The 16,238-nt window shown below is 46.9% G+C and overlaps 1 protein-coding gene across 2 annotated transcripts in view; it reads left to right on the forward strand.

Moving 5' to 3' along the window:
• The window catches only part of POLE (DNA polymerase epsilon, catalytic subunit), an 867,587-nt gene that overhangs the window by 433,789 nt on the left and 417,560 nt on the right, over positions 1-16,238 (forward strand). The window lies entirely within an intron of this gene.

A 16,238-nucleotide genomic window follows, 5' to 3' on the forward strand; every position in this document is an offset into this window, starting at 1 on the left:
AAATAATAACAATCAGAGCATTACAAACCATAAGAGCGGCCAAGGAGAAACATAATAAAACATGCAAGGCATTGCTGGTTTGACTGGGAAATTGAAGAGCTGTTGAGTGAGTAGTCGTTAATGCCCATCCATACCCCTACCAAAGTATAGAAGAAAGTACCTATCTCAGGGAGAAGTGAAAGAACATTTGAGGCTTCACACTGCGCCCATGAAATTGTTTGCAAATTACGTGGAAAGGGAGCCAGGTGGCATCTAAAGTATTTTGAAAGCCTTGGCAGCCCCTCTGTTGTTAAGGCAGTTTTGGTGCAACCTTCAGCAGGATCTACAACAACTGACCCTAAGGGAAGGCTAACGCATCCGACCGGACCGGACAGGACAGGACAGGACAGGAAAGGGAAGCCCAGCTTTCTTAACGGTATGCAATATGGACATGGCAACGAGGCTCAAGTCTCAGTTCGAGGAAGCAAACTGACACAAAGGTACAATTAATCCACACACTTGTCACTAAAAAATAGACCACACGTATACACTGAAATATATAGTACATTTACACAAACTGATTTCAATCCAGTCAAATAAGTGCTTGGCACATAATATACAGTACATTATAAAAACAGTGAATGTCTTGGAAGGACTCTCCTCAACCCAATGACTTTAAATGGGCTCACTACTTCAGATAGGCACCCAACATAAAATAACTGTGGAGGTGGTCAAGAAGTGGGCGGGTGAACAAGAGAGATACACAATCTTAACTAAGCAGGTAGTATCCCCTAGGACCTGTACACCTAAGTATAGTGTCCCAAATCACATCCCACCCTTGTTATACATGGTTGGTCCTAGACCAGGTGGTCGGGATCCTGCACATATAAGGGGTGGGGAAAAATAGTCCCAAACGCTCCTTAGCTACCACCACTAATCCACATGATTTTTGGCCCTCTAGGGCATAGTATTTAAAGAATCCACGTATATTAATTAATAATGGGACGGGAGAATGGAATTCAATTTGTACACACTACACAATGCTTCCAAAAAATCAAGATCTATTTTAGCAGCAATTACCAGTATATTTTACTACCAGGAAAAAGTCAGTTACAAACATCAATTACAATTTAGCAAGCATTCCCTTTTACAGGAGAGAAGAGTAGGACTTTAAAAATGCATTCAAAATCCCTGCTAATTAGTGAAAAGGAAGTTCTTGACCTAGAACTTGTTGGGACGTGGCTGAATGCTGCCAGTTCTAAAGTACGGCTTCCATGAAGAGTCAAATGCACTTCTGTCACAAATCAGGTTTATTGCATGCTTGCTACTGGGAGGGGCCAGTCAGTTCCTTAGAGCTGAAAAACTAGCCCAGTTCTCTGAGCAGTATACAATAGTAGCTTATACACAGTTTAAACAATTTACATAATCAGTTACAAAGTCATCCCCCAACTCTCCATTGGCTAACACTAATATAGAGTAATTTAATCCCTCTAACTCTAAAATTCCCATTGGATACTTTCATAAGGTACACCCCCTTTGACATACCATCTTCCATCACCAGACATGACTTATTTCCACATGATACATATATTCATAAATAACCCTGTACCTCACATAGCCTTACTTACCATCTGAGACCATCGCACCTTTAACCAACAACCTACTTATTTCTTTCAGAGCCCATAAAAACCCTGGACCCCCATGTAGTTTATTAGCAGACCCTGGCATGCAAGAACCTACGTGCCCCCAAGAAAATTGCCTCTTGTATCTACAATTCAATATGACCCTAAAAACTCTGAAAAAATGGTTTTGCATTCCGCTCCCTTCTGCGATATCACGTATGCATCTCTCCTATCCCCCTATCGTGACCGCAGTCATGCTGCCTTCGAGGCCAGCCGAAAATCCTCTTCCCAGCAAACCAACAAATTCTGCAACTTACATGGACTTTTAAGCCGAGTGAAAAATCCTTCCTTGTTCCACGAGGTCTTCATATACTATGTTTTTATATTTTAAGCCTTTGTCAAACCCTTACATGTACAATGTTCTGAATGACCACATCTCCCCACGTTAACTTCATTGTTCCCATGTGCACAGAGCTTCCCGCCTCTTGCTTCATGCCTCTTAAGCGCTACAAATGGTACATCGTGCAATACTTTGTCCATTATACTAATGTTACTACCTACTGTAACTGTAATCTGTGAATACAAAGTAACACTTCAATCCTCTCCTGTTAAGTTATTTAGTTTTGTGACAACACTATTTTGTATATTGAATCCCATTTTTTGTGGCTACATCGCCTTTCAACTCTCCTGCACTGGGGCCTAATAACACTTTCTGCAATCTTTCCCGCATTTGGGCTTAAAATGTCTCCTCCCTCAACAAGCTACCTGAACCCCTTGAAGGGGACAGGGTAAAATGTCAAGGATGTTGTGGGGGATACATATCCCCAACATCACTCAAGGAGAATTTCAGGACCGGTAGAAAGTTCCATAGAAGTAAATGGGACAAAGTCACTGGGCCATCCACTTGTATGGGAAAAATGTTGGAAAGTCTGTTTTACCCTACAGGTGTGGATTCCACAGGAAACCACCTTAGAGAAGACCAGAGGAGACCCGAATGAAGAGATCCAGAGATTGGTCTCAGAATCCTGAGACAGAAGAAATATCAGAGTAGGAGGGACCCCAACGCAGGTCATGGCAAATGCAGTTGACTCTGCAAAAAAGAATCTAGATCCCCCACACCAGACAAACTCACCCCAGAACCCAGAAATGGGTACCAATAATGGTAGTTTCATCAAATTGCTGCAGCATGGTAAAACAATCAGGTTAATTTCAGCTTCTTTCCTGAATGTGGTTTACAGAATCTGGTGCCCAGGTGCTTGAACCGTGAGCTGACGAAGACCCCCACAGCGGAAAAGAACAACAAATGTCCTTCCCATGATGGCAACCTTCAAGCCAGGAGTGAAGAATCTGGCGTGAATATGGGACCTGGCAGCTCTTTTGACTAGAAAGGGTGGTAGCCTAGGAGAAAACACTTCCACAGCATAAAGGATAATGGCTGGGGGCACCGCAGGAACTCACAAAAAGCAGATCAATTTGGGCCGGTTGGTACCCAAAACAACTTCCAGGACTGTGGTGGTAAACGGCACAGAAAAACAAGCCCCCTATGGAGGGCTCAGCCCTGTGCACGGGGGAGGCAGCAGGATCATTTGGAACCCCACATTGGATTGCTAGAAGCAGAAAATGTAAAGTGGGATATGACCAAAAGACTAGACCCAGCAAGTATGCAATGGTGAGGGCCAAAAACAGCAAAAATAGTACAAATCGGCAGCAAAACGCCTTAAGCGGGTTGGCAGATCTGATTCTTCAAAGTTCCAGAATAATGCAGCAAAGGAGACAGGGACCAGGCAGGACTTTAAGCACCACTGCCAAAAGGGGCTGTCCAAAGGCCTATCACTAGAATGGGTTGTGGGGCTGGGGGGGGGGTAAAGGATCAGATGGCTAACCATACTGGTCAGTCCAAAGGACTGGCACACGGCTTGGACTGTCCCACAGGAAGTGGGATGGAGAGTCCAGGCACCTACTTGACTTAACTAGTTAGAACCAATATGGATGCTGCCAGGTAGGCTCACAAAGAGTCAGCATGGTCAGAACAGCCATTTTGAGCATACTTTGTGGTTGCCCTGAAGAAAGGAAGCCCTAAAATAGAAAATGGCTAAGACCAGGAATTAAAAACAGACTGGTGCCATATCCTCTGTATCGACGGCGGACTGATGGGTGGTGTTTTTGAATTGACTTGATGGGGCGGGAGGCCCTAAGGCTGTCTGTTCTAGAAAGCTCTTGTTAGGATTCAGAATTGTCACCGTACTGTGACCTAGGAAGGTTGTAGTCTGGAGGGCTGGTCCGGTTGTTATCTGCTCCAGTACAGTGAAGATGCATTGTCTTTTCTTTGTCTACAAGACATATAAAGCTGTCTGTGTCTGCTACCACCCTAAACCAAAGTGAGTCTGGTTTCTCTGACAAAAAGCATAACATTTGTCAAGGTTCCAAATTGTAGGACTTATCAATGATGGGGCACTGTCTTACAGAGTTTCTGGAACTATGTTTTACATGCCTTGGTTCACTATGACATTGTGGAAGGATCAAAATCTGGCCTCGAGCACTTTGCGCACAAGATTAGGGGTTTGGTAACCATGCCATAAATGAGGAAATCAAAAAGAGTTTTTTTTGCTAACTTTTTAGGGAGCTTTTGCAAACTTGGCAAAGTCTGATTTCTAATGTATTCTGTCCTCACACGCATTTCTCATCTATGATGTCTCTACCCCAGAGTAGCTGTTCTACAAAAACATTTCTGCTGCAATGGGTCACAGCACGACTTTGTCGGCTCCGCCCGATGTTGCTACGCGCTGGACATGAGGTTGGTGGTCAGTATATATAGCTGTGCCGTGCCCAGTGACCTGCATTCCTTTTTGCCACGCACTCTGTTCGCGGATTGGAATACGCTCATCGAGCTTACCTATTTTTTCATATGCCATGCCTACTTCCATCCAAGGCCTCAGGCTTCAAACAGTTTGCAGACTGTGGCTGGTAGATAACTGCCTCGGATCTGCACTGTATTTAATATTTCTTGGGCGAGTAACATGACACACAAGATTGTGGGTCATGCCAGTCCATGCATCCGAATGCCCTCTAGGAGAGGGTGGCAGAGATCTTCACATTTGTCCAAAAGGCACAGAGTGAGGATCTGCAATTTTGGTCAAAGTTTCATAGTGCATAACGATGCTCTGAAGAGCAAGCAGCTCTGCGCAGAGTAAATGAAAAAAAGCAGAATCGGTAGAGGTCCTGCTCCATGAGTGAATCCTCACACCGACATTAGTCTTCCTCTTTCGAAGAAGAGCCACCGCTCCAGGGAGTCTCCTGAGTGTCCAGCGCAGTTACCTTTTCTGAGCCAGTCCTCCACACCGTAGTAATGGGAAAAGGTCCGCCTGAACATGTTGGACATCTTCATCAAGGCACTGATGGCTCCGGCCTCTGAGCCTGTGGTGCAGGTGATGGTGGTGTCCACTTCGGCTACTGCGCCAGAGAGTCCCATAGCATCTGTTGCAACCAACTGAGTACCCACTGGTGACCACTCCTGCATGCCTAAGTAGCGACCGCCTTGGCACCAGCACTGGCGTCATCGTCGTGGACACCGCTGCTCCACCGAAATACGTCCAATCCCAAGGGATGCATTCATGTACAATGAGGAAGGCGACCAGGTCCCCTTTGGGCTGGAACCTATGGGTCCTATCGAGGTGATGGACTTCCCAGAAGAAATCTACAGGGATGGAGAGGGCATGCTGGGCCGGGCAGAGGACTTGTAGGGGGTCAGCTGCCTAAACACCTCCCCAGAGATTACATTTTGCCAGCTCCCACCCCAGCAAAAGCCCCAAGCTGCCTTCCATCACTTGATGGCTAAGGTGGTCAGTACTCTGTCGCTATCTGCTCTGTCCAGGGTGAAGTACGAACCTTTTGAGCATATGGCCCTTTGGGTATCGTGCATACAATGGATGGGGATGCAGAATAACGGACACTAAATAATCGAACCAACTCAGGAAGATGACAAAGGTTGCTGTTTTATTAACAATGATCTAAAACAGGGAGTTACAACAGACAACGGATGTTGGCTCGAGCTCTCGGTGAATTTTGCATAAAAACATCCTTATATAAAAAAAACGTCAGATGTGACGTCATACTATGTGGCAACACTGACCTGTCCTGCGCAGCCCGGGAAGTTCACACCTGTGGCATTAGAAGTCCGGAAAGACGGTCGATACTCGGGCAAAAAGCAGAGAGGAGCTACGCGAGCTGGTGGGAGACTACTCAAGTGGGAAGAATCCGGTGGTGGCGTGGCCTCCAAGAATTGGACAGTGTGGTCCATTACCAACACCGAAACTGCTGTGCAAACAGCTCAGCTGAGCCGCAATGACCAAAGTGAAGCAGCAGAAGAGAACGCTGGGGAAGCGTGCATAAGCAACACTGACCGTAGACCCCGGGAAGTACCGGTCACCCTCCGCATGTCAAAGTGAAGGTAATGGGAGTTGTTGGCAAGCTGAGTGAGGTCCAGAGAGGTACAAGAGTTAAGCATTCCTAGGTTGTGAACTCCATCGTTGCAGTAGTGATATCAGACAACCAAGAGTCAAGTCTTCGGGAATAATCTCCCTTATCATAATAGTGACACTCCGCGAACCAAGAGGTCAAGTAAGTCACGGGAGTAATCTCCATTGTTACAATAGTAATCTACTACAAAGCAGCCGAAGTAGAGTGCCTCGAGAGTGAACTCCCTCGTCACAGTGGTGAACCTTATAAGCCTGAAAAACATCTGTTAAGTTAAGAACTGTCAGACACAGGGCCCAGGAAGCCCTGGCAGTAGAAGAGATATAAGAAGAAGAATTGATAAAATCTTGCGATTGTTAATCAAGAACCCCTGGGAGGAAGCGACTTTTAAATACTTGTGCAAAAGACTGTAACGGAACAGCCTTCAAGATTCCTCCAGAGAGGAGTTCTTCTGGTCATATTGGTAAATCGGACCTTATTGCAAAAGACTGTTAACCCAGCCTAAGACTGAATTCATACACCAGGAGAAGGGAGTGATTCTCCTGGTATGCTTGTCAAGAGCTTATTGGATCTTTTTGTTTGTTACCGGCAGGGATAGTGTAGTTGGTTTCGACAGTGTTTTCGTTTTGACATGCATCCTGACGACGAGCACCCTAGGTATTATTTGTTTAGGTAGGGATAACCTTTTAGAAATGGGGAAGGCTGGGTTCTTTTTCCTTTTGCTGATAATCTATAGCCAAAATGCCATCCCGTTGTCTGCCGCTTCACTCGACCACGCCACAAGTTTACAATGGTTTCTCTAGCCCAGCTTTTGCAAGGCCTTCATCTGTAGGACTGGCTGGTTTCCCTGGACCTCCAGGATGCGTGTTTATATGTGCTGATTAATGGGAAGCACCGGAAGCACTTACGGTTAGTGGTGCTGCCACAAACTGTACCAGTTCATGACCAGTTCAAGGTCCTGCCGTTTTGTCTTTCCTTAACCCTCCAGGGTTTTAAGCAAGCTGCTGGCAGTGGTAGCGGCCCGACTCATGAAGGAGGGCATTCATGTTTTTCCCTACCTGGACGACGGTCTTGTCAGAGCTTGCTCCCCATGTCTATTGTCGGAGAGTCTGCTCTGCACATGCACTCTATTACACAGTCTGGGCTTTTCCCTGCACTTCAGAGTCTCAGGTTTCACCGGCCTAGTTTCTCTCATGTTTACTCGCAAGGGCAGGGCTTTCCTGCTTGAGGAGTGAGTGGAAATCACCTTTTGGATGGTCAATGTCCTCCAATCCCAGGAACAAGTCTTGGCCTCGGCTTTCCTACGCCTTCTGGGCCTCGGCTTTCCTACGCCTTCTGGGCCTCATGGCCTCCTAGATCCTAGTGGTACTGGAGTTGAGGCTGCACATGAGATCACTTTAGTGGCTTCTCTGTTGCCAATGGTCACAGTTTCAGGGCCACATGTCGGACCTTTTACAGGTCTCGAATCGGGTGGCTCAGGATCTCGCACAGTGGGCCGTGTGAGACAGTTTGCTGAGAGGGGTGTTGTTTCACCAACCTTGGTCCCAGGCAACGGTAGTCATGGGCGCTTCGTTGACAGGTTGGGGCACTCACCTGTCGGACCCAACGGTGAGCCAACTTTGTTCTCCCGTGGAGTCTTGGGAACACACAAACTTACTGGAGCTGAGGGTGACCAGGCTGGCCCTGGTTGCATTCCTCTGCACTGTGAAACGCAAGACTGTGCTGACCCTGAAGGACAACAGTGTCCATGCCTGGTTCTGTGCTCTGGAGAATGTTGTCTCTGACAGTGGCTTATCTGGCCGTACAAGAGTATATTGTAGCGAATGCCTTGAGCAGAATGACTTCGGCCTCATAAGAGTGATAGCTCTGCCAAGAAGTTCTGGAGAAGATGGTCTCCTTTTGGGGAACTCAAGTGGGCCTCCTTGCTTCCAGTGTCGGCAGGAAGTGCTAGTTCTGCTCCAGGGAATTTCCTCGTCTGGGACCTCTGGGCGGCACACTGATGGTAAAGTGGACTTTCAACCTCCTTGATGCATTCCCGCCGATCCCCGTCATTCCACTGGTTTCCGGAGGTTGCACCTGTTCAGAACCACAATGGTCCTGATTGCTCCGAACTGGGCCCAGAGAACGTGGTATCCAGTGTTGCTGATTATGTCCATCTGCCCTGCCTGATGCCTTCTGAGGAGAATCAACTTGCTCTCCCAGTCGGAGGGGCAGTTTCTCCACCCGAATCTCAGCCTCCCGATTCTTCATGCTTGGATACTGAGAGGCTGAGGTACAAGGAGTGGGACATGTCAAAGGATATCCTAGATGTGTTCCTGTCAACTTGGAGACCTGCTACGAAATCCCTTTATGCCTGTAGATGGCTTAAATTTTCAGTTTGTTGCCGGTAAAGGGACCTGGGTCCTTTTCTTTTCCTCTATCCCCTTTCTGCTTTCTTTGGCCAAAGCAGGCTTGCAGATTGGAACTGTAAAGGGTTACCTCGCCACTATTTCGGTATTTAAGAGATCCACGGAACAGGGCTCGTTTTTCACAATCCCAACTGTTATGCAATTCTTGCAGGGTTTGTGTAACCAGATTCCTCCCTGCCATTTTGTGAACCAGTGTGGTGTTCCGGTGTTGGATTTGAATTTAGTTTTAATGTTTCTTTTGGGTGTTACATTTGAGCCCCCTCATTCCTGTTCTATTGGGGTTACTCGCCCGTAAGGTGATTCTCCTGGTGGCCATCATTTCTGCGCGACTGGTGAGTGAGCTCCAGGCGCTGTCTGTTTTACCTCCTTATTTGGTTTTTCACATAGAGAAGGTGACGTAGAGTGAGACTTTCCTTTCTGCCGAAGGTTGTCTTGGATTTCCATCTCTCTCAGAAGATCCATCTTCCTGTGTTGTTCCTCCTGCCTCACCCTTCCAAGGCAAGAGGAATGATTCCATCGGCTGGACCCGGTAAAGGCCCTTTAGTTCTACGTTTCTCATACTAGAGACTAGGAAGGATGACCAGCTTTTTGTTGGTTATGCTCGTGCTAACAGGGCTGTGACCAAACCCTGTTCAGGTGGATCATTCTGTGCATCTCTGAATGCTACAATCTGGCTGGTAATTATGTGCCTGAAGTTTTCAGCTCATTTTACCAGAGGAGTGGCTGCCACTTGTGCCCTGCAGAGCAGAGGGCAATCCCAGTCCTAAGTATTTGCCAGGCGGCAACGTGGCGTCTTTTCACACGTTTGCTAAGCATTACTGCTTGGATTCCCTTGTGGGCCAGGATGACTGTTTTGGTAGGACAGTCCTCCAGAGTTTTCTGGTTTAGGTGGTGTTCTTGCTTCCTCCCTCCTCCAGATTTACATACTGCTTTAGGAGTCTTTCATAGAGAAGGAATCCGTGGGAGGAAATAATCCCTTGCCTCTAGGTAATGTTCTTTCTGATGGATGTTACTCCCACCGATTCCTCATTGTCCTCCCTACCTGCTCATCTTTGCTGTAAGGTAGTACACCATCGGTTCTACGGTCCCTCAGCTTCAGAGTACTATGGAAAAATAGTGGTGGAACTGATGTCGCTGGGCACGGCGCTCCTCCATATATTGACCTCAATGTCATGTCTGGCGCAGGCTGCGTAGAGGCGTCGGGCAGAGCCAACGCAGAGCCACGCTGCACCCACTGGCTGGATAAAAGAGTACAGAGAACAGCTGTGCGGAGATGGGGCATCATAGAAGTGGAATCTGGGAGGGACATCCATGAGAAAGAAAATTACCAAGAGGTAAGTAATTTATTTTTCTGACATTCAACCCCTCCCAAATGTTGCTGGGGCCCTAGAGAAGTAAGCGTAAGGGCTTTGCTGCATGTGTTTTCTTGGGCATGACTCCAACATGCCCAGGCTCAACTTGCAGAGTGTAATTTCCAGACATACCCCTCCTTGCGCAGAGAACACCGCCTCTCCAGCTATATCTCCTCTTGGTGCTGCGCCCCATAGAATACAGTGGAGTCCCACAATCCAATTGAAGACACGGGCCCTCTACCTTTTCCTTCTCTTACCTTCCTGTGGTTCAGCTCTCTCATCTGAACTATCTACCTGACTTTGCTTCTCCCTACCACTACTGAATGATCTAGCATACTCCACTTTTGCCTCTGACGGGCAAAGCGCTTCGAAGCCATAAACTATGATGGGTGGCTCTATACAAATGCAAGATAACATAAGAGATTCAAACTAAGCACTTTTCTAAGCTCTGCAGTGCGATGAACAGACATGCTAGAGCATAGGAATTGACTGAGGTTATCATTCAACTCGCGCTGTTGCACTTTAAAGAGTCTCAATGAGCACTGCATAAATATATTGGGATCATGTTGTGCAGGAAACTGGTATGGGAGAACATTTTGGAACTTTACATCTCATTGCCTCCCTATAGGGTTTTGTGCAGTGGCCATTGTTAATTGGCTCTTGGCGAGTCCGACATGGTGAGCTGTGTACATTAGTTTGTATTTTGTTTGCATGTAAATGAAGGAAAACTACTCTGAAGCCCTGTTCATATCCGGAACGGTAACCTCTCCATTCACGCTCGCTGTTATATATGATCTTACATTTTCCTAGATATTTATGAGGGGAGCAGGTTGCAAAGGAGAACAGGGTTGCGTGTTCTGTCCCCCACATTGTGAATAGAATTAGGCTGCTCCTCTGTGAAATCTCAGGATTACCTCAAGCCCTGCCTCTTGGAAATAATGGAAGTTAATGGACTCGCTGTAACGGTAACCTCTCGATAAATATGAGCATGCACTCACTACTATATATATTTTTTAATGCGTCCCTTTATTATTCGTGGGCGGCGGTGTGCGTTCACCAGTACGCTCCTATGTACTGTGTCGGAGCGGTGAGAGCGTGCTTCTTCGCAGCGAACAGGTGATGACCAAAAAGTCAGGCCGTGACTAATTCGGGCTGCAAACAAAATGTGCAGAACCGAAATGTGAGGGCCGTGAGTATAGGAGTTCATTCTGAGGTTATTAGCTAGCAGTTGACACTAACTAACTGTTTTGGTGCCTTCGCATAAATATACAGGGACTGTATCATAAAGAATGTTGACTGTAAAGACTCTCCCTCTCCTTAGACTTTAAATCTTATGTTTCACGTCTTATAATGATATTTTATTTGTATCGCGCTCATACCCACTTGTTTCAGAGCGTGACGAGGGGAACAAGGGAGAACAAAACAATCTTACTAGGCCCAGTGACATTGAGACACACCCCCACAAGGATTATTTCAGTTTAAGGTCTCACTCTTGGCCTGCAGGGACCTCCAACCACTTTTCAGCAGCTGAAAGTACTAAAACCATAGTCGATGTATATTTATATGAATATTTCTGTGGTTGGTTGTATTTCTATATATAACTTGGTATTTTAGCCTATTTGTAATGCTTGAGGTTTAATAAGAAAAATAAAATGCAATAAAATACATATTCTGAGATACTCACCAGATCCTAACCACTTCCCTGATTCTGGGATATTTGCTCACTCTGAACTGTGTTTTGATATCCCATTATCAAGGAATGAGCTGGATTTGTACTAACCTTTGTTACTCAAGCAGCAGAGTAATCACTGGACTAGGTTTCCTTTTGCTTACTAAAAATTCAACCTGTTTCTCTTTACTGGTCCACATATATTCACAGGAATCTTTGAATCTGCCACTGCAGTTAAACCTTTTGCTCCTCATCAGTCATGGAAGGTGAATGGGCATGACTGCAAAAGCAATGCTCGTTGAAAGGGTCTACGTTTGCTCTTTACGTCTTGGGTGCCATCTCGATTTAATGTAGACATTGGTTTTCCCGATTGGTGCTTCATGCTGAACTCCTGCTTCCTAAGCACACCAACGGCTACTCAGACTAGTTTTGCTGCCCCTCTTAACTCCCTCACTGCTCTCTGCCCTATGACATTACTACTAGTTAGCCCTAAACTCTGCTCTGGGTCCTCGTCCACTTCTCTGCCATGCGTGCTGCCTCACTACCATTTCCCATGTAAATGCGACTCATCCAGGTCTTCCGTTTCTTTTTTTAGGGATTTTGGTATGTGTGGGCCATGGAAATCATTTTATATTCTGTGCCTTGTTAGTATCAGATTGTGGTTGGATTCCTTCTATGACTTGAGATTTACAAGCCAAATGTTATGTGTTTAACGTGTTTCCCCCCTAGTTCAAGGCCAGGATCTCCTACACTAAAATGCAGAATACTCTCTCTGTTTTGGGAGCTTGTTGATGTGGGGATTTATTTGGATTAGCTATCTTTCTCTTAACACGTTACTTTCACATTATCTCAGGATGTCGACTGGGGGATGTTAGTGGAGTTTTCCTAAAGTCCAATTGAGGTAATACTGCACAAAACTATCCCTTGGCATACAGGTCCCCAACTCTTAGTATAAGTCTGTACTACCCAAAGGATCTTGGTAGAATGGCAGAGCAGCCAGGCTTTTCATGGGAGGAAGATGTGAGCGGTACGGATGTACACTGAACCCTGTAAATGCAATAGTCCAAAGAAACACTTGAGCAAAACCACATAAGATGAAGTCTTTTAGGATGGAAAAAGGTTGGTTAATCACACAACGGCAGAGCTTAACGTTCTAGAGACACTTCAGGCTAACTAATGCTATTAAGTCCAATCCATAACTATATGAAAAAGTAAGTGTCGTAGTGGATCCAAAGTGGATAAGTAGCAAAAAAGCAAAGGTTCCTCTGGATACTTTCAGTCTCTAGGATAAGTTACTTGCCAATATAACGCAATGAGGGGGGCCCTGGAAAAGGATTCCCTAAAGGAACAAATGCTGGCAAGCTAGGGTCAGAGATAGAGTGGACACTTCCTCATGCACTCCAGTCCCTCTGGAGCGACTTCTCGGTTCAAAATAAGTTCTAACTTTCACCCCACAGTACCTTAGGTTAGAATGAAATGCTCGTAGCTGGATTCTCCTCTGTGCAGCAGCGACAGACCTGGTCTCCTGATTCCTTGGCCTGGTGATGAAAGGAAGGACTCTGAATGGGATGTTTCAGCAGTAGTGTCAAGAGAGGACCTTCGGCACAAATTTCATCAGTCTGCTTGGTTGGTCTGTGGTTTTGGCGCCTTTTTACCCGCACCAACAAAGGACGGTATTCGCACGGTCAATCTTCTCTTCTGAAGTCCTGCACTCTTGTGAGGGGACTTGGACAAGTCGGATCATGCCTCTGGAGCTCAAAGTTCTGGTCGGATTCGGCCTTGCCAAGATGTTGCATTGCAAATGGGTCGGAGGTCTCCTGATATTCTTGGTCTGCAGCTCTGAGAGGCACAGCCAGAGGCATTGCTAGGGGGTGGGCTAAGGAGGCTATAGCCCCTCGTCTTTTGGTTCTAGCCCCGGATAGCATCTCAGGAGATACAATAAAAATGCTAGCTAGCCCCCAGTCCTGACCGTTCCGACATCAGCGTAGGCCCGGGTCTTTTCCAGACCTAGCAACACCCCTGGGCACAGCACCTCTGGAGATGGCTCAATTTGTAGTTTGTCTCAGCTCAGGTTGGTCCCACCAGCCAAAGGGAAGGAGTAGTCTCCGTTGGAGCTCCTCTGTCGATAAGAAAACAGTCACAACAGCAGTGGTCGCTTCAGTGATTGGAAGGGTCTACAGGTGTCTCTGGTCACCCTCAGCTTTGGTTCTTCTGTTCCAGTGGTCGACTTGCCTTTCACCTCAGGAACCTCACATTTTATTCCAAACTCCGCATTTTACAGAAGGGGGTGGGTGGCCGTCTAGTTAGCAGTTCCAGCTTACCTGCAGTCTTCCATCCTTCGAACCCAGCTGCTCGCAGTCTTCCATCCCGCTGGCAGCATCTTCATGACATCACGCTCGCACCGGAACAAAGCACCTGGGGAGGAGAGAAAAAGGGACAACGTTAAACAGGTTACTCACGGCAATCACAGCAGCAACCAAAATCTCCTCACCTGGCTGGGCATATCTTGGCCGGTTCCGCTCCGGAAATCACTGCACACCAAGAAAGACCATCGTAACCTGCAAAGGAATAAAGAATACAGGTTAGCCCAAATAGACATTAGCGCGCTGCACTTCGCGCTGAACCTACCTTTCTTCATACGCTCCGTGTCCATAAATCCCGGCAGGAGTCGAACCCAAGCAGCGCACCCAGCGAACCTCTGCATACCTAAGGGGGAAACAATCAGGGAAAGACATTAATAGCCCGAAAGAAAGCAAAGGCCCTCAAAGACTACTATAATCAAACTTACCTCTTTAAAGACGCTTGAATGGGTTGGCATCAGTGAAGTTAACTCGGTCGCTTCAACCCGCAGAAACTACGCACCCCTGCGCAAAAAGCAGGACGAAGAGCACGCCAGACATCATAACAAGGTGAGGAGTGGGGCCTTCAGGTCGAGTCCAAGGGGCTGGTGGGAGGAAACGAAAATCTGAGCCCAAGCCCAGTACTCCTGGGTTTTCAGGCCCACCTGCCATATAAGACATCATCCAGAATGGAGTACATCTGGGGGGAATCCGGCAACCAGGGCATACAGGCGTCCCTTTGGATATCAGGTGAGCGTAAAAAAAATCATGTGGGTGTAGTGTTCATGAGAAAAATGATGTCAGGAAGTTCAGGCCATTTTCCCCACGTTTTCTGCACGAGACAAGGCAGTTCACTCGAGCAAAGCACACTGTGTTCTTCGGCACGAGGATACAGTTCCATTACCAGCATCGGGGCCTTCTGTGTGCAAGTCTCTTTACTTCAAAGTCTCTTGATTCTGAGGGCCTGATGTACCAAAACACAAAGTTCCTTTCCTTTTGTAAGTACTTAATTCGGGTGATTCACCCTGTATCCCCCTCTTCCGGGCTCAGATCCCCCTTTTACAATGTTTAGAGAATATTCTTTCTCAGGTGACTTACGGTTCACCCCGTAGCCCCCTCAGCCGGGCTCAGATCCTACCTCTTACACAATTAGTCTCCCTCAGCCGGGCTCGGACCAATTTCCGTTTGCATTCAACTATCGAAGACTTTCGAATGTGCACAGGGTTTAGCTTAACCCTTTGTAGGACTACTTTAATCTCAAAATTCCCTTTTCACAGTTGCCATTGAGTTGGATATCTAACAGACTTTCGAATGAGCACCCATGTGACGCCGGACCCCTCTTGTCTACAGTATATTTGTTTGCCTCCAAAGTACAGCCACTCCTCTGGTTTTCAATTCGATCTGCCTCGCTCATCACATATTTTTCATACACTGTTCTCTTTAGATTTCTTCATACGTTGTTGCCGCTTGCAACCTTGGTCTCAACACCTACTGGTCTGGTATCAGTCTTTCGGACTCACCGGCTGTGCTGTCTTTACTGACGCTGCTTTGTTGTAGGAGCCAAGGACAGTACCACGCAGCAAGCGCTCCTCCCCGCCTTGGTTGTTGACGCAGGAGAGCCCTGGGTACATCCAGCGCACAATGCAGGTTTCTTCAGCTTTAGTCCCAGGTCTTGGGTTGCTTATTTTCCAAGGTTCACAAAAGTAATGGTCTGAAAAGGTCGAGGGCACTTCTGTCCTTGTAACCCTTTCTGCTCTTGCCGCCTTTCTCCTCGTATTAAACTGCCATCTTGGAACTGCTGCTTCCTCGTGTGCTTTGCCTTGCTCAGAGTGTGCTTTTGTGCTCCGCTTTTCATCCGTGTGGGGAAGTGTGAGGGAAGTCAGGTGTGTGCAATGACCAATAATTGCCTGACCATTGTATTGGGACAGGTCCGGTATACATCTCTGGTGTTAGTCAATTTTTGATCACGGTGAGCTGTCCAGGTGATCCTCCCTCACTGTTCCACCCCAGGAACCAGATCCAAAAGCGATGGCTGTGTCCTGGCCACCTAGATGTCTGATCCCCGGGGACTAGCGGGTCAGACGCCTTCAGGTTTCTCACAATACCAATGGGTGTATAAATCTGGTCATGCCTAGTAATTGGCTACAGAAGCTTAGAATCTATGAGGAAGGGAAACGATCAATTCTGAGAAAATTGTAATGGGGACAGAGGGCAAGGGATTTACAGAAAATTGCAAGTCCCACACCACAAGCCATCAAAGCTCAGACGTCCCACAAGGAACTCCTAACAATTAGGGCTGCAGTTTGTTCCATTACTGCATAAGTTTTTCAACTGTTCCCACCAGAGTCTCCCCCCCCCCCACTTTTTTGACTCCCTGCACCGCAAAGCATTGCTTG

This window comes from Ambystoma mexicanum, chromosome 10 (assembly GCF_040938575.1).
Source record: "Ambystoma mexicanum isolate Mex_15411 chromosome 10, UKY_AmexF1_1, whole genome shotgun sequence".
NCBI classification, from domain to species: domain Eukaryota; kingdom Metazoa; phylum Chordata; class Amphibia; order Caudata; family Ambystomatidae; genus Ambystoma; species Ambystoma mexicanum.